Source organism: Pan troglodytes, chromosome 5 (assembly GCF_028858775.2).
Source record: "Pan troglodytes isolate AG18354 chromosome 5, NHGRI_mPanTro3-v2.0_pri, whole genome shotgun sequence".
Taxonomy (NCBI): Eukaryota; Metazoa; Chordata; class Mammalia; order Primates; family Hominidae; genus Pan; species Pan troglodytes.
Window position 1 is genome coordinate 107517794 of NC_072403.2, and position 21708 is coordinate 107539501.

General features: G+C 35.5%; 1 protein-coding gene and 1 long non-coding RNA gene across 3 annotated transcripts in view; one reads left to right on the forward strand and one right to left on the reverse strand.

Annotated features, from left to right (window-relative positions):
* Positions 1–15: 15 nt before the first annotated feature.
* Positions 16–20928, reverse strand: LOC112209483 (uncharacterized). Its single transcript, XR_002944261.3, has 3 exons — positions 20554–20928; positions 10708–10793; positions 16–3623 (listed from the first exon to the last, which is right to left on the reverse strand). It is a non-coding gene; the product is annotated as an uncharacterized LOC112209483 (long non-coding RNA).
* MANEA (mannosidase endo-alpha) overlaps positions 20885–21708 on the forward strand; it is a 31840-nt gene continuing 31016 nt past the window's right edge. Inside the window, exon 1 of one of the 2 annotated variants that reach the window (XM_527453.8) lies at positions 20885–21097. The gene's annotated coding sequence lies outside the window, so the exon portion shown is untranslated. The remainder of the gene's footprint in view (positions 21098–21708) is intronic. The other variant, XM_009451681.3, reaches the window with a different exon arrangement.

Sequence of the window (21708 nt, forward strand, 5' to 3'; positions counted from 1 at the left end):
TTCTGTTTTTGTTTTAAACCACTTTACTGACATATGATTGACATGTAAAACGCTGTACGTATTTAGCATATACAACTTCATAAGTTTAGCAGTAAGTATACATCCATGACGCATCACCATCTTCAAGGTTATAAATATCCATCACCTCCAAAAGTTTCTTCCCACTCCCTTTTTTTTAATCTGTGTGTGTTTGTGTGTTAGAAAGAATTAACATAAGACCTACTATCTTAATAAATTTTAACAATAAAATAGTATTGCTACTTATGGTCACTATGCTGTATAGATATCCAGAACTTATCTTGAATAACTGAAGCAGTTAGAAACTGTTAATGTTCTGAAAGGCATAAGTTCTTTAATTATTTTATTTTATCCAGCTGTCAATATAATGAATACAGACAAAGTGGATTCAACTTTTGAATTTTTATATAATGTTTCTTATTCTACCACTTTGATTACATAAGTAAAAATGTTTCCAAAGAGTGCATAAAATAACTTAATATACTTTAAGTGATTTTGGCAAGATGACTAAATATCCAATAATTTTTTAAAGTAAATTTTAATAGTTCAAATATACAGATGAAATTTGTATTATGTTACTTTTCAATCTGACTACCATATAGTCCTAGATTACCTCCAAGAAGCCCCTTTCCAGTTGAAAATGATGATAGAAATGTGATGTTTTGCATCAGACACCTGACTGAAGTATCTCTACTCATCAGACTTCTGAGACTCAACCTGCAGGTGGTCCTGCATTTAGATGTCTGCTATATTTCTCCATCTTAAATCTCGTTCGAGTAAAACAACTTAAAGGAATATCAGGAAGCAATTTATGGGAGATTATGTCTTTATTTTAATCAGCATAGAGAATTAACTCAATGACTGTAATACATCATCTGGATTCAGCTACATTCTGTGTGTTCTCATTTTAGATGAAAGACTAAAATTTTCTGCAGTTCATTGTGATATGGTTTCCTTTTTAATTGAATTTGAATCTGTATAAATTATTATTTTTCACATTAAGTACTATTCTTCACTCCAGTTCAAGACATACTACCTCACGTTTCTATCTCATAATCATGTACCATCTGAAATTATTTTCTATGCTTCTCAAAATCTTTGTAAATTTGACTACCTTTATGCTTTGCAAAAATAAAATGAAACCTATATTCTTCTACCTATCTGTGTCAGGGCTGAAGCAGTATAGATGTAATTGCTGATTTTTAAGATTAGGAAACTAGTATACTCATACTTACACCCCCCAATTTTTAGCTGTATAATTGACATGTTTGAAACAACATAACTTTTTAAAGTTATTGAACTTTTCTTTCCAAACTGTTTACATTAATTCCTTTGTTTTATTAAAAAATAACTATTTTTGGAAATTATTTATTTAAATATTTAAATGATCACAGCCATAAATGACCCAGTTCTTATTAGTTCAAGCTGATTTATTTTTCTATTTTAATAGAAATAAAAGCCCATTGTTAAAAGGAAGGCTATCTAAAATTGCAACAAGAAAATAAAAGTTCCCGTAATTCTGGATAAAAATATCTTTGTTTTTCTTTTCACACATTTTTATACCTATATATAAAAAGTTCTGTATAGCTACCTGTAGCATTTCACTATCTTTGCTGTTACATAGTTGGCTTTCCACGTAACAATGAATCATGAGTATCTTTCCATATCACTCTACTGTACATCTTTACATTTCAAATGTGTGTGTTTATACGTATATTTATATCACATTTAAGGTTGAAGCATAAATGAAACTACAGAAATGTATCCTTCAATATATAACCAATTTTTATGAACATTTAGATTGGTTCACATATTTTTGTTATTATTAGCAATACTGTGATAAATATCCTGATTTTTATGTATGGGTTCAATTAGTTCCTGTAGATGTATTCCTGTAGAAAAAAATGCTCAATAAAAAGTATTCACTTTAGGCCGGGCGCGGTGGCTCACGCCTGTAATCCCAGCACTTTGGGAGGCCGAGGCGGGCGGATCACGAGGTCAGGAGATCGAGACCATCCTGGCTAACACGGTGAAACCCCGTCTCTACTAAAAATACAAAAAATTAGCCGGGCGTGGTAGCGGGCGCCTGTAGTCCCAGCTACTCGGGAGGCTGAGGCAGGAGAATGGCGTGAACCCGGGAGGCGGAGCTTGCAGTGAGCCGAGATCGCGCCACTGCACTCCAGCCTGGGCGACAGAGCGAGACTCCGTCTCAAAAAAAAAAAAAAAGAAAAAAAAAAAAAAGTATTCACTTTAAATTTTGATATATGATTCTTGAGTATTTGCAAATGGTTGAACTAAAGGTATATGAGTGTTTCTTTTTCTGCATTCTTGATGTTGTCAAGTAAAAAAAATAAGTGTTTTTATTTTACTGTTTTCAACCTAAAAACAATTTTTAAATTCAGGTTTTAATTTGTATTTCACTCAGTATATGGGAAGGTTAACTAGGATCACTACCTAATTTGCAGGACTGAGTGCAAAACGAAAATCCAGGGCTCTTTGTTCAAAAATTGTTAAGGATTTCAAGACTGTGACAGCAGAATATCAAACCAAGTATGGGGCCATTATTAACTATGGTCCTGTGTGACTCCATAGGTTGGACACTCATAAAGCTAACCCTTTAGCTTTTTAAATACATACTAGCCTTCTGACTTTGATTTCTGGCTACTGTTTATGAGTGGATTTCACCATTTTAAAAAATTAAGTGAGTGAAAATGGTTTTCACCCAGTTAAAATGATTTTAGTATATCTTTTAATTGATTTATTATAAAATTACCGTGTAGACCCACATCTGAAATATAGAAACACTTATCGAATTTTATTTATATATTCATGATTTTTTTGATTTTACATATACACATTTAATCTATTTACATTTTTTTCTTGAGGTCAGATCTTAACTGAATTTTCTTTTCTCTAAACTAGTTATCCAATAGGCCTAATGTCTTTTATCTTATAATCTATAAGTTCCCCTGTGATTAGAAATGCCACAGTTTTCACGTGCCCATAGAAATATAATAATCAATTTCTTGCTTTTCTATGCAATTTCATTAATCTAACTTACTGATCTTTCCCCCCAAACCATCCTATTTTAATTATTGTAGCTCTATGATTCTACTCATTCTTCTGATTTTTTCTAGTATTTTCTTACTATTTAATTTTCTAACATGATTTTAAATAGTTTCAGGTTGTGAAATGGAGCTCTTGGGACTTTGATTTAAAAAATAATGACCATGTTGATCCAGGTGGATAAATGGATGTCTTCAAACATTAACTTTTTATACCTAAAATCAAGCCATAAGCCTTCATTTATCTGTGTATTTTTTCAGGTACCTTGGTAGAGTATAGATTTCTTTATATAGATCCTGCACATTCTTATTTTTATACTGTTTTTTAGATTTGATCTCTTCAAGGAAAAAAAATCTGTTAATTTTCTGTATACATTTTGTGACTGGTCACCATGCTGTTTGTTTCTCGAGGTCTACTTTGTACCTTTCCCCACCATGTTCCGTGCCACAGGAAGAAGTCCTCTGTGAACTGAAATAATCGAGTGCCCTTGTATTCTGATTTCCAATTGGGTTCCGTCAATGAAAAACAGCAAGACAAAACTGGAGGGTGAAAGAGAGTGAGGTTAGGGGAAAGTCTTGATTAGTCTAAAGGAAAGGATTTTTTTCTACTATTTTTCAGCCCAGAGAGGGTACCATTTGCAATTTTCAAAGAAAATAACTTATGTGATACAAGAATTTCGTAGAATTCTTCTAAGTCTTCTATTTATTGTGCTTCATTTTATCATTCACGTAGAACGAAGTTGAAGGGGATGGAGGAGTATAACGTTTTATTATCTGCTTAGTTGTTTAGCTGCCTAAGGAGAGTAAGACCTATTATTTCAGACTATCAAGCAACAGGATTGTTATTTTTTAAATTACTTCATCAGATGCTATATTCACCACTTGTTGCAAGAACTTGTAATATAAATTGTTCTTCCATTTTATGGAAAATTTGCCACATTGTTGAAGAGACAAAAATAATAATAATAATAGCACGATGTTGGTATTCTCTTTGTTGCATGAGTGCCTATTTCCTTTGTATGAAGGGGTGGCCCCTCCACACCTGTGGGCGTTTCTCGTCAGGTGGGACGAGAGACTGAGGAAAGAAAGAGACACACAGAAAAAGTATAGAGAAAGAAAAGTGGGCCCAGGGGACCGGCGCTCAGCATACAGAGGACCAGCAAAAGCACTGGTCTCTGAGTTCCCTCAGTAGTTATTGATCATTATCTCCACAATCTCGGAGAGGGGGATGTGGCAAGACAATAGGGTAATAGTGGGTAGAGGGTCAGCAGGAAAACATGTAAACAAAGGTCTCTGTGTCATAAACAAGGTTAAGAAAAGGTGATGTGCCTTGATGTGCACGTATACAAACATCTCGGTGCATTAAAGAGCAGTATTGCTGCTAGCAGTCTTACCTCCAGCCCTAAGGCGGTTTTCTCCTATCTCAGTAAATAGAACACATAATCGGGTTTTACACCGAGACATTCCATTGCCCAGGGAGGAGCAGGAGACAGATGCCTTCCTCTTATCACAACTGCAAAGAGGCTTTTTGTCTTTTACTAATCCTCCTCAGCACAGACACTTTACAGGTCTTTCCCTTCCCAGGAGGCCATATCTCAGGCTAACACATGGGGAGAAACCTTGGACAATACCTGGTTTTCCTAGACAGAGGTCCCTGTGGCCTTCCACAGTGTATTGTGTCCCTGGGTACTTGAGATTAGAGAATGGTGATGACTTTTAACAAGCATACTGCCTTCAAGCACTTTTTTAACAAAGTACATTCTGCATAGCCCTAAATCCATTAAACCTTGAGTGAACACAGCACATGTCTCTGCAAGCACAGGGTTGGGGCTAGGGTTACAGATTAACAGCATCTCAAGGCAGAAGAATTTTTCTTAGTACACAACAAAATGGAGTCTCTTATGTCTACTTCTTTCTACACAGACACAGTAACAGTCTGATCTCTTTCTTTTCTCCTTATCTTTACTTCTACCTTTCTACGTGTAGGTCTTTATTTACGGATTTTGGTCTAAGCAATTTTGGTGCACTCTCATATCCAAGTTTTACATGCCCCTTTATCTTATAAAAACCCCTACTGTTAGCCCACCACCAGACCAGAGAAGCATAACAAAGTATCTTTCTATGGGTAGTTTCCTGTCTAGCCACTCATACAGTCTGACGTCCATAGTCGCTTGCTTTGACAGGTGGTGGGGAATGAAGTCTCACTTATAATATGCATCTTCAGCCCAAATCCCATAAAATTAAGGAATATTAAAGAGTGTTTTGTAGAATTTGAACCCAGTATTTAGTTCATCACTTCATCTTATATTTTTGCTGTAAGAGTCCTTGTGAATTTCTTTGACAGTATAATACAGGCACATTTTAAAAATTTTTGTCTCTAAACGAAGATTTTTTTGAGAACAATCTTTAGACAGTTTTGTTCTACTACTGTTATTAGAAAAATCAATTCCTTTTTGTATTTTCATCTTTGTTTCTCCTTCTTGAATGAAGAGGGGTCATTTATGGCCTGGTATTTGTCCAAACAGCACATGGGAGAAAAACTTTTTGATGTCTTCATTGCACCCCTGAAATATATTTCATGTGTACTACACATTACACATTGCACACACACACACACACACACACACACACATATGCGTATGTATGTATATACATACAATATGCCACGTATATTTGTATATTTTTTGGAACATCTCTCTAATGTTTTAAACTGGAAAGGCAATTAGTGTAAGTTTTAATAATCCAGCATTCTAAAAAGAATTAAAAGGAGGGTATGGCATGAGCAGATTTAGTGGAACAATTTAATCTGTGTATGATTTCCTCTCTGTCATTTAAGGTTGCTGTACTAGGGGCCAGTTCTCTGTATCTCCTTTTCCATTTGGCCCAGCCTTCAGTCTAGGAATATCATGGTATCCAATCGCCTTTTCAAGGTTAGTGCCCAAGCTTTAGGAAGAATCGGTAGATCAGAGAAAAGTTACCACATGCTGATTTCCTTTTTGAGTAGCTTACTTTCTTGTACATCTCCCAGTGCAGATAATTCCAAAAGCTGCTTATCAGAGAAAGTAAGGGTCTGGCTTGTTCTAGGCTGTGTTTGCCATTGCCTTCATTCCTCCCTACTGAAAATTATGAAGCGCCAGAATTTCCTGTATTTATTTTCTGTAATGTCACACTACTCTTCAGAAGAAGCAATGCATCTTCCTTGATTTGTTTTAAAGTAAATTACTTCAAGTTCAAAGTAGACTGATTAGCCATGGCTCCTACACCATGTAGGCTCACTATTTTCATGTTCCTTTAGACATTTTAGCCTTTAATTACCAGGTAATTAAGAGCATTAGGTAGTCAAAGTGTTTAGGTATACCAGTGTTTAATACATTTATTTGTCTGGAAGTCATTGTCAACAGCTTTTTCTTCTCAAACATTAATTCTTATTAATTTTTAACTGCCTGGAGTCCTTTTTTTTGGCCTAGAATCCTTAATGGAGTTTTTACTCACTTGATTTCAGGTGTACTGTGCTTTCAGCTAAAAATTGATATAGGTATTTCCAAATGTTTCATCGTTACCTGTCTTCTCTTTTCATCTATATTTTCTATATCCAATTTCATCTAGTCTTATGGCTTCAACTCTCTCTACTTTGTGGATGGCTCTCAGATCTCACTCTCTACTTTTGTACTTCCCATAAGCTCTGCTTTACCCATGCAGATGATTTCCTGCTCCTGCTTGAATATTCTGGTAATGCCTTTAGTCAAAGCAACATGCCCAATACTGAGATCATCATCTTCTACCTTCCCAAATGTCTCTACCTGTTCATTCAGATGTTCATTTGTTTATTTATTCATTGTTGTATTTATCAAATACCTCCTTTGTATCAGCTCCTTTTGCTGGGGGTAATCAGTGAAAGAGGTAGATAAGTTGATTCTCCCGCAGAAGTTTGCACAAAATTAAGAGACACACATGCATATAAGTAAGCAGACAAATACCATGCAACATGATAAGGCCAAGATATAATGAGTTTGGGATAGGATGAAGAACAAAATGGGGAACCTAGTCTTAACTTGGGTGTCAGAAAAATTTCTTAAAAGGAATAATGTCTAAGTTGAGCACTAAGGCTTGAATGGTAATTAGCCATGTAAAGGGGAGAAGGAGAGAACAGCAGTGTGGGTGTAAGAACAAACATGGAACACAAATAAGTCTAGAAACAGAAAATTGTTCATGACAGCTAAAGTGAGGGGAGTATGGAGTAGTGAGTTTTGAGAGTGAAAGGGTAATCACCAGCCAAATCCATAAGGGTTCTATATGTTGTGTTATAGAATTTGGACTTTATCCTGAGAGACAGAGAAAGTACTGGAAGTTTATAAGGACAGGAATCACATGATCAATTTGATTTTTAGAAAGATCATTCTGACTGCAGTGTGGAGGTCGTATTGAAAGGCCAAAGGCAGGTGAAAGATCAATCAGAATGAGAGATCTTAAATGAAAGATAATAAAATATTTCATCGGAGTGGTGATATTAGAAATAGAGAAAAGTTAAAGTTAATAGGGAAAGAAATAGAGAAAAGTTAAAGTAAAATTATTTTGAAAGATTTATATTTTCTCTGAGGGGCAAAAAGAGGCCAAAAATTATGGCTTGATCTATAAGATCTATAATTATGGCTTGATCTATAAGATGTATAAGGATACTTTCCACTGAGATATGGACAAGAAGAGCACAAAGTGGTTATTGAAGGCATGAAAATGAAAAGAGACTTCCAACAGTGAGTATGTATCATATGAGAGAGCGCCTAGACAGAAGAGAGTCTATTTAATATCTAGGCCAAGAAAGAGAAGTCTACAGGGGAATTGTGGAGTTTAAGAAAAGTAAGAGAAATAATATTAGGACTCAATGTAATATGTTTAGAACATGTGAGTGTGCACAGAGGATTGAGTGCAGTAAGCACTTTACATGGATGCCTAATGTCAAATTGGAGAATGTGAGGTCAAGGAAACTAGAGGGAGAAAATGTTCAAGATGGATGGAGCTGAGTATAGAGCTGAATATAGCCAAGATATCAAGTATGGTATAGACTGAAAATATATTTAGTGCAAGGAAATCACTGGAGACTTTGTGAAAAGCCATTCCTTAGGAGTGCTGGGGGCAGTAACAATTGTACAGCAGGTTTGAGAAGTCAGAGAAGGTGAGAAAATGTTTCCCATGCCTTGCCAGCAACTCCATTAGCCTATGTATCTAGAAGGAACAATATAGAGTCACCTTTGATTCTTTTCTCTCATTTGTCTTCTGCTGCTCATTCTAATTGCACAATAACTCTTGGTTCTCTCTGGCTTCTCCTTGCCATTACCTCCAAAAGAGCCACTCTTGTTCAATCCTGCTTTGATATTCTCACACTACTACTCCATTCTTGTTTATAGAAAATATTCCATAATTAGTTATTATTTAATACCCAGTATAAATAGTACTTGTGTGAGTAACCGCCCCCTCCAAATAACTTTTCTCTGAACTCTTACAACACTTCATTGGAACCCTTTTAAATAACACTCATGACTTTTTGCTTTGAGTGAAGCCATCTACATGCATGTCTTATCCCCGTTCATAGACTGTTAACTTCATGAGGGAAGAAGTCTTATTTATTTTTATATTGTACATAATTCCTAAAACAGATAATCTAAGGACATAGTTTGGTTCTGCATAATTTTGGCCTATTGGACCTTGAGCAAGTCTTATCTAGGTCCTCTAAATATTTTTCCTTCCAAAATGTGATAATTTTCTATGCTGCCTACTTAATATTAAAGATTGTTTTCAGAATTTATAAGAGTAATGTAATTGAAAATGTTTTGAGAGTGATAAAATATAAAAGAAACTATTTTTATATTTTTACTATGATTGCAGGAGTTAGTAGTAGTACTGTTATGATTATTATGTACTGAGAATTGCCACTCTATTTAGACATGCAGCAATTCAGCCAATCAATACTTTAAAGGTTAATTTCTTCAATTTAGAGCATAACACCTACAGTGAAGTCTGCCATTTATTTTGATGAATAATTCATGGAACACATATTTTACTTAGAGATTGTTTCTTTCCCTAGGTGTTTATACTAGGAAATATAGCAACTGAATTTGATCAAGTGCTTCAGCCTAATTGATCAATTAATTTTTTTTTTTTTACCTTTTAAAGTGCAATATTAATGTGTACTTGTTGTACAAATACAAACCATTCTTAAAAGTATATATAAAAACTGAAACCCACTTTCCATAAACAACACTGTTAAAGTGTTTGGTATGTTTATTTCTAAAAATTTAGACACATACACATTTGTTTTTTGTTGTTGATGTTCTCTCTCTCTCTTTCCTCATTCCTGTATGTATACATATTTGTATATGTCTATATATTTATATAATATAATTTATATTAAATGTACTTACAGATACTGGGGTAGGTGGAATAATGGGCCCCCAAATATGTACACACCCTATTGCCCAAAACCCGTGACTATGTTACTTTACATGACAAGGGAGCTTTGCACATGTGATTCAGGTTAAAGATTCTGAGATGGGTTGGTTATCCTGGATTATTCAGTTGGACACAATATAATCTGATATCCTTAAATGTGAAAGAGGAAAGCAGATGAGTGGGTCGGATAAATGTGATATGAGAAGAATTGGATCTGACATTGCTGGCTTTGACAATGGAGGCAAAGAGCCATGAGCCAGATAACATGGAGGCCCCTAGGAACTGGAAACTGCCTTCAGTATATAGCCAGCAAGAAAACATATACCTCAGTTATACAACTGAAATCTGCCAAAAAAAAAAAATTGAACAAGCAAGGAAACAATCTCCCCAAGAACCTCCAGTAAGCAAGGCAACCCTGATGACACCTTGATTTTAGCATAGAGAGACCCATGTCTGACTTCTGACCTACAGAACTGTGAGATAATAAATTTGCATTGCTTAAGCCACTTAACTTGTGGTAATTTATTATGTCAACCATATAAAATTGATACAGATATATCTTTACATAGCTACCTAATTTTGCAAATTCATTCTTCTTAAAAACTATATATGGACATCTTTTCATGTCATTTACAAAGAGAGCTCACTGTATGCAGTTTTTTCTCATTATGGGTATAATTTTGTAGGAAAAATAGCTAAATAGAATAGCTCACTCAAAGAGTAGTGCAGCCAAATTTCCCTTCAAGAAGGTTCTACCAATTAATATTCCCACCAATGAAATGTGAGAGTATACATATTCCACATCCTGGCTACAACTGGATATTATCAGTCATCTTAATGCCATGGCCTTTGTCCTTTCAGGACTCAAAACTACTTTTATAGATATTGAGTACCTTTATTTCTTCTTTTTATGACTCTCCCATGTATTCTAATGAGACATTAGAGATCTACACAGGATTTTATAAGACTGTCCTCTTGCCCTAGTAGATTTTCTTACTAAGATGAATTGGCAATATACAAGTTATTAATTAAGAAAATATTTAAGGACAATTTTTAATAAAAAGGTCCATACTCCTAGGTCTCAAAGATTTGTGCTTAAACTCAACTGACTAGGCAGCTAACTCTACACGTTCAACTGGACACTTCCTGTACCACGGTAGATAAAGTTACCTACACTTACCTCATGTGCAAATTCACTCCTCAGTCTGTTGCTACCATGATCACCTCTTCCACTCCATGTTCTGAGACTACTAGTTTCTAAGCGACCTAAATGAAAACAGAAAGGTGTCTTGGGATAATTTATGAACACCTAATAGCTAATATGCACTGAGATAAGCTAAGTCTCCAATCAAGTCTTAGAAAAGTCTTTCATGGAGAATATACTTAAAATTATTCTTGCTTATCAAGTGTTCCCAAATTCCTCCTAGATCTTCCTTTAGTTTTTAAATTACAAAATATTTTTAATTTGCTAAAACTATAAAATGCATATACCCACCACTCAGGTAAAATTTAGCCCTATTTGCCTGAGATACAAAGTTATTTTGTTTGTTTCCCTGAATATTTTTTAGTTACCTCTTGTAAAACTTTGTATGCCTAATGGGTTCTTGATATTATCATTCACACTATTGCCTCTGCAGTTGATGCTATTATTATGACTATTTTGGTTAGTGTGAGTACATGTTTGATTAATGACCCATTCTTTAATTTATATATTTTTATTGGTCTGTTCAGGTTCCCTTTGTTTTTTTTTTGTTTTTTTTTTGAGACGGAGTCTTGCACTATCACCCAGGCTGGAGTGCAGTGGTGCCATCTTGGCTCACTGCAACCTCCACCTCCCCAGTTCAAGTGATTCTCCTGCCTCAGCATCCCAAGTAGCTGGGATTAACAGGTGCCCGCCACCATGCCCAGCTAATTTTTTCTATTTTTAGTAGAGATGGGGTTTCACCATCTTGGCCAGGCTGGTCTCTAACTCCTGACCTCGTGATTCACCCGCCTAGGCCTCCCAAAGTGCTGGGACGTGTGAGCCACTGTGCATGGCCAGTTTTCCTATTCTTGAGTGTGCTTTCATCATTTATACATTTTTTAAAAATTAACATCTAAGTTTTCAAATGTTCTGGCATTTATTCTTAGCATTCTCTGATGACATTTTAAAAGCTTACAGTACTTCTATTACTCCTTTTCCATTCCTGCTATTATTTGTTCCTTTTCTCTTTTTGCCCTCCCCCTCATTTCTGTTGGAGGCCTATTTATTTTTAATTGTTTTTTTTTTTAAAGACTCTGGTATCTTTATTTTCTATTTTATTACTTTCTCCTGTTATCACTATTTCTCCCTTTTTTTGACTTTTTGAGTTTACATTAATGCTCATATTTTAACATGAAGTCCTTTTAAAATAATTTTATTCTAAATATAATCTCTACTTTTAGTTTTTTAATCCATGAATCATTGGTCTGTGTCATTTCATTCCTATACCTGATGAATGGCTACTGTTTTGTTATTGTTTTTTAATTTCATTAAATATTTGTCAAAGAATACAGTTTATATGTTGTTATTTGGTATTTCCTGAAACAATCTTTAGTGGCCTAGAATGTGCTAAAGTTTTGTACATACTAATGTTTTCTTAAAATAAAGTGAATTATTTTTTCAGGTACAAGATGATATGTATGTACAATAAATAAATTCCCTTAAGTGCTTCATTGAAATAATCTATATTCTAATAGTTTTATACTTTACCTATTATTTCTGGTAGAAGCATGTTACCAATCTCAATATGATTATTAACTTTGCAAGTTCTCTTGGTAATTCGGTCCAGTTTTTAAAAAATTCTTACGATGCAAGAATAAGTTGTCTCATTTCCTTGGCTGAATGTTACAGCTTCAGAAGTTAGGAAAGAGTCTTTCATCCACATCTCATCTTCTCCACCAAGTCACTGGCTTCAAATTTTCTACTTGTTCTTGACACTTAGAATTTTTTTCTCTCTCATTTTTTCTCTCTCTCCCTCTCAGGCTACATATTAAAACCAAATATTTTAAAATTACACCTGATTTAGCATTTCTTTCTGTGGGAGAGAGGTTGTGTAGCCACATTAGTTAGTTCACCCAGAATTGTGTTCACCAGAAATTTTCCCCGTAAAATTTACAGTGGGGTTGATATGAAGAATCAGTGCCTTTTCTTTCCTCCTGACTGGGCATACCAGGTTGCACTGACAATATTTTCTAAAATAGATTGTATTCTGTACCAGCAACTCGTTTCTTTATTCTATTCTGGCTGTCACACTTAAAGATATTATCAAGATGTTTTGCAAAGTTGCAGAGAATTTTTAAAGGGGTCAAAATGTTTTGAAAGAAAGTTAGAAACATATTCATTTATTTATTTTTGTTGTAGAAGAGGTATTACGGTATTTTGTAAAGCTCAATAAAGAGAGCTAGGAAACCTGTATGGAAGAAATAAGGAAATTCATTTAGAATTATTTTGATAAAAACTTTGCAGCAATTTGTCCTGACTTTGTGAGAATCAGTCACCTATTCTTGGCTGTTCAATGTATGGCTACCACCTGTTTGGAATGTTGTAGAAGAGATTGTTCTACTAAGTAAAATAAACAGTGTCCAGCTCAAACTTAATGTCTCTTAATAGTCTAAAATTCTATGAGTTGCCAAAATCCAACAATGTTCCAGCAGACGTAAGACTGTGGAAATTAGACAGGAAGTTAATAAGTAGCCTAAGCCAGGTACCGCCGGGCAGTAAGTGTTTTGGAGCTACATATTAGAATATAGAGAATACCACTGAGCTGCCCACAGTAGGAGCTTGAGGGAAAATAAATCTCAGGTCTAGATGCAAAAATGCCACAGGAACAACAAGGAAGATGAGTTATCCGGGGAGCTTGAACATATGCAGAAGGAAATCACAATTGAAGGGGAAAAATTAAGAGAAGCCAAAATATTTTGTTCCTTGGTAAATAAACCCAGAATAAAATTTCCTTATCTTATGTTTTAATGAAATAATATCATTGATATTCACTTGAAAAATATTTTATACTCAGTATTTTCACATTCTTTTGATCTTTATTCCAATACTTTTCATGATCAAGTTATACAAATTGTAAAAAAAGTCAATGTTGTGGAATAAAGATACACTGTATCTCATAACAAATTCCATACCCACAAAAGCAGTGCAAATGTATGTATGAAATTTGTATTATGTATTTTTAGCACGTATTTTTGGGAGCACATTATCTTTTTCTATGAATCATAAAATACTACAGATAGCACATATATAGAATACATATAAAATTATATATAAATACATATAGATTATATGAATACATATATTTATATAAAAATAATTTATATTATATACATATTTATATATATAAATATTTGCTGTAAAATTATAAATGGTAACTTGATAAGCTTTGCTTTTATTGTTGCATATTTTTATTTTAACAGATGAGTAGACATCACACTCAGGGAATTTATTTTGAAAGAAGAACAACAAAATGTTACCACCAAATTATCGTACATATGTATAAACACACACACACACACACACACTCCCACACACATACTCTGACACTGTGTTTCCTTCATTCCTTATTCAGTCAATAAAGCATGAATTTCTGGCCACTAGATACATTCAATTAAATATTTCTGAAGTCTTGCTATGTGGAAAGCATTGTGATAGATGCTGTAAATAGATGAATGCAGAAAAGACTGCCTTGCAGGGGCACAAACTCTTTTGAGATATAGACATATACAAAAATAATTAAAGTAACCCAAACAGTGGTAAGCAGATAATCAATATAAACCACACACTGTATATCTCTGTGTTTCTTGGTAGATGGCAAACTCCTAGAAGGTAGAGATTTGTGATGAATATATGTATTCTGAAAGTAGGCACCCCTCAACATTGTGAATAAATGCGTAATCAAATAAAACCAATTATTATGAAGCTAACATATCTGCCCATCTCAACAAACCAAAACAAAAACAACCAGAATAAAAATTGGTAAATAACAACTCAGTTTATATTAATGCAATTAGCTTTTACTTTGCAGATACATTTAAAGAATGATGTTTCTCTCACATTCAAAGAACCAATCTGGGCATCTTATAATTAATGTAATATTTATTGAATCCCTACTATTCATTGATTTATTTATTCAACACATATTTGTTGAAAACTGTATTAGTTTCCTGTGGCTGCTAGAACAAATTACCAGAAACTTGGTAGCTTAAAAAGCATACATTTATTCTCCTGCAGTTCAGGAGGTCAGAAGTCTGAAGTCAGTTTCACTGGGCTGAAATTGAGGTATTATCATGGTCACTCTCCCTTCTGAAGGTTTTTCTTGCCTTTTCTGACTTTTAGAGCTTGAATGAAATGCTTGCATTCCTTTACTTTTGGTCCCTAGTCTGATCTTCAAAGCCAGCAGCCTAGCATTTTGTTTCAGTAGTCCCATTGCCACCTTCTTTGTCAAATCTCCCTTTGCCTCCCTGTTATAAAGACGTGTGACTATATTTAGGGTCCATCAAGACAACTCTCATCTCAAGATCCTTCCTCACACCTGCAAAGTCCCTTTTGCCATTTGAATTATTATTCACTGGTTCAGAGGATTAGGACCTCTGTATCTTTGGGAATTATTATCATCCTACTACAAGCACCTACTATGTGTTGGGAGTTGGAGCCCCAGCTCTGAATTAGACTATTTCTGGAACTGCCTTCATGGAACCTGGCATTACAGGGTGTATAAAAGATGTACACAACACAGACCTGCTATTTAATTGGGTTCTCTAACAGAAAAATGTTTATCAGTGAGTAAGTGCATGTTTTTTTCTTTTTCTCTTTTAACAAGAGAAATTGCCAGCTACTTCTTAGAATAAGCAGGCACAGAAAATCACCTTGTAGCTGATACTGTTGAGAAGAATTACTGTGGTCTCTCTTATATAAATAGAAGACAAGTGAGCTCATCATTTTGAGAAATAACAAGGCATTTTTTTTTCTTTTACTGACTTTTGCAAACTGCTTCTTTTTGCATGGCAGGAGAAGGTGGTACTATGGCAGGAGAAAGATTAGGTTGGTTTGGTTAAAGAATCCATAGCATCCTATGAAGGAAGAAACTCAAACCTAATACCTTAGGAAATTCTCTGTGAAACCTGGAGTTTGAGTGATGCAACATTTGGGGAGTGGCTGACTGCAGTATGACACTAATGCTCAATCATAAAACATAGGACTTCCTTCCTTCAACACACTGAGAGGCCCTGTATCAACTGGTGGAGTCATTTCTGAACTCAGGAAGTGCTACATCTCCCTGCTGGCTCTGGTTTCCACTAAAGACATGCATCTGCCTTAGCTGCCACCATGCCTGTTTGCAGAATAGGGTTTCCTTCAGGATAGGGTTTCCTTAAGGAGAAATGTTCCATATCTAGTCAATCAATGCATTAGCATTTAACAGCACCATTCAACCAGAGGTGAACTTTCTGCCTTCTTTATTTGGGAAGGTAGAACACTCTCCCATCTCTGTCACTCAGGAGGGCCATGACCTGGGCAAGTACTTGGATCAGAGAATGAGAAAAACTTTCACCAAAGGGGCTTGGCCTGTTTAGTTAGAAGTTACCTACACTGAGTTTAATTCTGGGTTATGTACATCAATTCTTAGAAGAGCCTTATCTAATGCATCAAGAAGTCACCCTAAAACCTGTGACCACTACGAGGCCAGTGAATTTTAATCATGACCTACCAAGGCACGTTTTCTCCCTGGTCTGATAATAGTTCGTGAATTTATGTGGGATAGAGTTAGAATGGATTCCTTGCTGTCAGGATGCTGGTACGTACAGTGAAAGGATCAGAGCATTAGGGGAAACAATGAGTTTGGCTCTCTGAATTATCTGCTGCTATAAATTGGTGGAAACTTTAGTGTTTTACTCATGGCACTTATTGGAGTTACATTCTTTGCATCCCAAACTGTGTCAAGGAATACCTTAGTTACACCTTCATAGATACAAGATATGATAAAAAGAACAGAACAATTTAGTTAATTAAGAAATTATTGCTGTTTCATATTACTCCCTATAAATGTATAGGGATTAAAAGAGAATAAAACAGTAAGTATAAAATAGTAAGGGAGAAAGTAGACTTTATATGGACAGTGAAGCATACTGTGATGGATAATTGGACTATTGTTTGGGGATTTAGTTTATTTTATTTTGTTACTACTTAGAATCTAAAAATCCTTCAGGTTTTGGAAGAATAATGTGTTCTGTGTTTTGTGCCCAATTTCCCATTAAAGCCAAAAGTTCTGGGCTCTACTTCAAGGAGGCTAGGGAGGAAAAGACATACAGCCTAGAGTAAGCTAATCAAATGATCTCAATCCGAAATTTGAATCTTGAAGCAACGAGGTAGACAACACAGAGTTGAGAAGTCACTCATAGTGGCGTCAGCAGCTTTGAGTTCAGTGCAGCCCTGAAAGCAGCAGTGCCCTAATCTGTACTGTTATATGAGGCTGTGTTCCCAGTTTCCTAGCCCCTCTTGTTTCCTATCCATTGCCATTACCTAATGTACTAGCCTTCATCTTCATGCTAAATTCTGTAACTTTTTACATAGTCTATTTGTTTTTAGGTTTGCCAGATTCAATTTCTACTGCTTACAAAATATATCTCTGATTAATGTAAGTGGAGAGGATATCGACAGAAATTGATTTCTCATCTTCAGTGACAGGAGTAATGAGCAAAGGTATAAATGGCATATGGCTAGGAAATACTAATGAAACTTCTAGGACAGGGGAAAAATAGACATGAAATAATCAGGAGACAAACAATACGGCCCATTGAAATAGAGGCAAGAAAAAGATGGTTGAAGGTGTAACTGCTTAGGTCTGGGAAATACAAAGAAGACTCTTCAATGCTGATGCCAAAAGATAAGATAAATGGCTGCTGCTTTTCTAGTAGCAAGATAGGATTAACCTGAAGGATCTTGTGGGGTGGGGACTATGATTTTAATAAATGCTAATTAGGATAAACCAAAGGCTACTATTAGTTTATTGTGTTAGAATCTTTCCATACAAGAATTTGACAAAAAAGAAAAAAAAATGGGGGATTTTTTTTTTTTCTCCATTCTTCCTTCTTTGGATCATTTTTGTCTTTGGACTCTCAGTGACTGATTACCCCTGATGCAACACATTTAAAATGTCTATTTACTACACAAATGAATTTATATGCAGCTCTTTTTCTTTCCAAGAAACCATCTATTAGATGAATGGCATATTCTTCTGGTGCTGTATTTTTAATTAAAAAATACATAAATATGGGCTCATATTAAAAAAGAAAACAGCACTACAGAGAGTAAAAAAGAAAATTCTCCTTCATTCCCCTTCTGTTACATCCCTATAGGTAACAATGCATATATCCTTTCAGATATTTTTATATATCATACATGCACATATATATTTAAAATTTATATTAATATAATGTGAATTTCTCTTGTAAGTATTAACATACTAATCACTTGCTCATTTATCTTGGAGACCTTTCCCATCAGTGCTTATTAATTTACTAAATTCTACATTGTTTACATTCAGGAAATTATTGAACTAATTAAATCTATATGTATATATGAGAGATAAAAAAATTGGATGTGGCAGTTATTATGGCCATCCCATATTTGAAAATAAAATCAAGATTCAGAATGTAAAAACATTCTATATGTGATAATTACAACAAAACATTGCTGACTTTCCAGTGGTCAAGTAAAAAAAAAAAAGTCTACATAAAAACACTGTGAAAAAAAGTGATGTGAAAGAAAAAAAGAATATTAACAACATTATTTCTATCATTGCCATCTCAACATTCCCTGACAATAGCAGGGGATAGGTAGAGCAGTCAGAGTTACAAGATGGGGCACTAGCAGCAATTCTAATCCAGTTTATAAACACCATTGTGCAATGAATAGAGTGTGATGCAATGAGAATCTGCTTGCCTAATTTATTTACACTGGCAGTCATAAAGTACCCAGTTTTTAAAGCAAGTGAGCATGCATTAACATATTTATAAAATAAAATCCTCTCCCTCTCATTTGACATCAGAAAATGTATTAATCATTCCCATAAATATATTAGAATAGGAAACAATGATTATCTCAATAGATGCAGAAAAAGCATTTAATCAATTAAACTGTCACTCATGGTTTAAAAAAAGCAAACAACAATACATTATGAACTGGAAACAGAACACTTAATAATCTTGATAAAGTATTTACCAAAAACCCACAGCAAACATTATTATCATTATAAAATGTTAGCAGTATTGCAGTAAAGTGAGGAATGGGACAAGAATGCCATTATTACTTCCATTAAACATTGCACTGGATGCTCTGTTAATAAATAAAAGAAAAAACTGAATAATAAGTGGTTTGAAAGAGAGAAAGAAGGAAACCATTATTCTTATTTACAAATGATATGATTACCTATATAGGTCATCCAAAGATGTAACAGGGAAATAAAGCAAGCAATCAAAAAAATTCAGCAAAGCTTCTGGAGATAGTACCAATATATTGAAATTGATGCTTTTTTAACACAATGTTACTAAACAATTAGAAAATAGGGTTTAAAGAGAGAGATCTCTAATTTTAGTAATAAAACTAGGAGGCAATATAATGAAAGATATTCAATAAATTACAAGGCATAGTAGCACATAAAGTACCTGAATAAAATAAATATACCATGTTCATAGATAAGAAGACATTTCACTAAATCTCTAAATGCAATTCTCAAGTTGAATAAAATGCCCAATTGAAATCCAATTTTTTAAATGGATCTTGGCTGGCTCATCCTAAAATTTCAATGAAAGAGTAAAGAGCCAAGTATAATTAAGGCAATTTTAGACAAGAATCATTAGGAGGAGGGGTTTGCAAAATGTTTTAATACATAGAGTTGAGTGCATGGGTGTTTATTATATTATTATTTGTCCTTTCTGTGTTTAAAGTTGCTACAATTAAACTTTTAAACTTGTAGAAGAAAGAATAGTTTCTGATGTTATGTTGGGAAGAATCTTGTAAGCAAGAAAGCAAAAAGCACAAAATTAAAATGTAAAATATTATTAAATTCAAAAAGCTGTATACTGAAGCATAAAGCTTTTGGCAATCAAGAAACATCATAAAAACTGGAAAGACAGTCCATAAACTAAGAGAAGACATTTGCAACACATGTAACTTACAAGAGAGAATTAAACTAGAAAAAATAAATATTATCTACAAAATAATTTTCAAAAGCAAGCAATTTAATAAAAAATTAGATAAAATTAAGAACAGGCTTTAGCAAAAGGGAAAATGCAAATTAAAAGAGCAATCAGATGCTCTTGTCAGCAAAAACTTAAAAAGTCTAACAATAGCATAAGGGTAACGATGTGCCAGTCTAGTTTATGGGAAATGGACTTGTATACAGACGAATCTCAAAACCTAAATTAGTGAAAAAAGGGGAAAAATGAAGAATGATTCACATATAAAATATAAAACTAGGAAAATAGTATTTTTAGGGAATCGTACATACGTAACTATTTTCAGAAATACAACGGAATGAGTAATATAAAATTCAGCATAATGGTGAACGGAAGGAAGGAGATGTTTTTAGAGAGTCCTTTCTAAAAGACTCCAAAAATACTGGCATTTTTTTTTTTTCTTAAGCTCTGTAGTGGGTACCTGGGCATTTTTCATTCTTCTTTAAGATATGCACATGAGATATACTCATATGTATATTTCCCAATTAAAATTGGTGTACAAAATCTTTTTAAGGAGAGCCCTTATGAAACTGTTCACATCAGCAAGTTCTAGCTTGAATAAGGACTTCCTGTTACTATGTAACCAAAGATAGCATTTTCTTGTTTTCTGAAGCTCATGTAAGATGGAAACCTTCAGTTGTAATCCTATTTCAAAAGTTCTTGCTCTTCACATCTGACTTATCCTCAATTATTTCTAGTACTTCAGTACAGATGTGATTTTATAGAATACATTCGCAAATTATAAAAGCCATCTGCATCTGCCTACCTTGGGCTTCCAAGTAAAGTTCTATTTTTACAAAAATCAACAGTTCCTCAACTTAAAAAGTTTGAAAACCAGTGTACTTGTAAAGCACTTGATGCAAGCAACTTCTGAACGTTTCACATAAAAACAAACAAAAATGTGTCCTCCGTAATACTGTTAGAGCCTCCCAACAGAGCCTCAGAAGACCGTTTCTAAAGGCAGTGAGTTCTACTTGCAGAAATAGGGCGGGAGTGCAGTCTGACTCCAATCCACACGTCTTTCCCCTCTGACAGAACGCCCCAAAACGCAGTCCTCTCTTTCTTTCGCGCCGCTCCCGCCCTAGTCCTCTTAGACCCGCGACCGGAGGCTCCGGAAGACCCCGAGCCCCGCCCGCTCCGTGACCCCGCCCCCGCCCGTCCCGCCCCTGAAAGCTCCCGGAACGCTGTGCGCGCGCCTTCGGGGAGGAGGGGCTGTCTGGGCTCGGGGCGCGGCGGCAGTCGGCTCTATGTTCGCGGTCTTAACCTCTCCTCTGGCCGAGTCCTTGCAAGAAGTGAATTACCCGACCCTGGTGAGTAGCTGCAGGAGTCAGACCTCTTGGAGGCGGCGGCGCCAGCAGCGGCGGCAGGCACGAGGTCCACCGCGGGCGCCTGCGCGCTCGCCCGCCAGCCAATCTGGTGGCCGCTTTGCTCCGGGCGCCCTTTGACCCGGCGCCCCTCTGGCAGGCGCTGGTGGCGCCCCTCGGCGAGCCTGTAGCCCTCTCGATTAACCTACGCTGTCACTCTTAGGCCTGTTATAGTCTGCGTTAGTTTTACTGCCTTTTACACTGCTTTATCCCCACCTCACTGGCCTCGTCGCCGCCGCCTCTTTGAAACGGTACCTCCTGTCGCCTCGGATTTTCCTTGTCTCCCCGACAAGTTGGAAATTTCGGGTCGGATGGAAGCCTTTTTCAGCACCTTCTCCTTGTGCCCCTAGACTGCCTCTGGGCCTTGAGCCGACCGGGAGAGTAGAAGGATCGAGGCCTGCTGGGCTCTGGGTGCAAAGGAAAGGTAGCTGTCGCCTGTCTCAGCGCCTCTGGGCATCGGGAGGAGACCGCCCGATGGCGAGGCCGCTAGAGATGGTTTTTCAGTTCACCTGTTAACGTGTTTGGCACTGTCATCTTAGACTCTTAGCCTTTGCTAA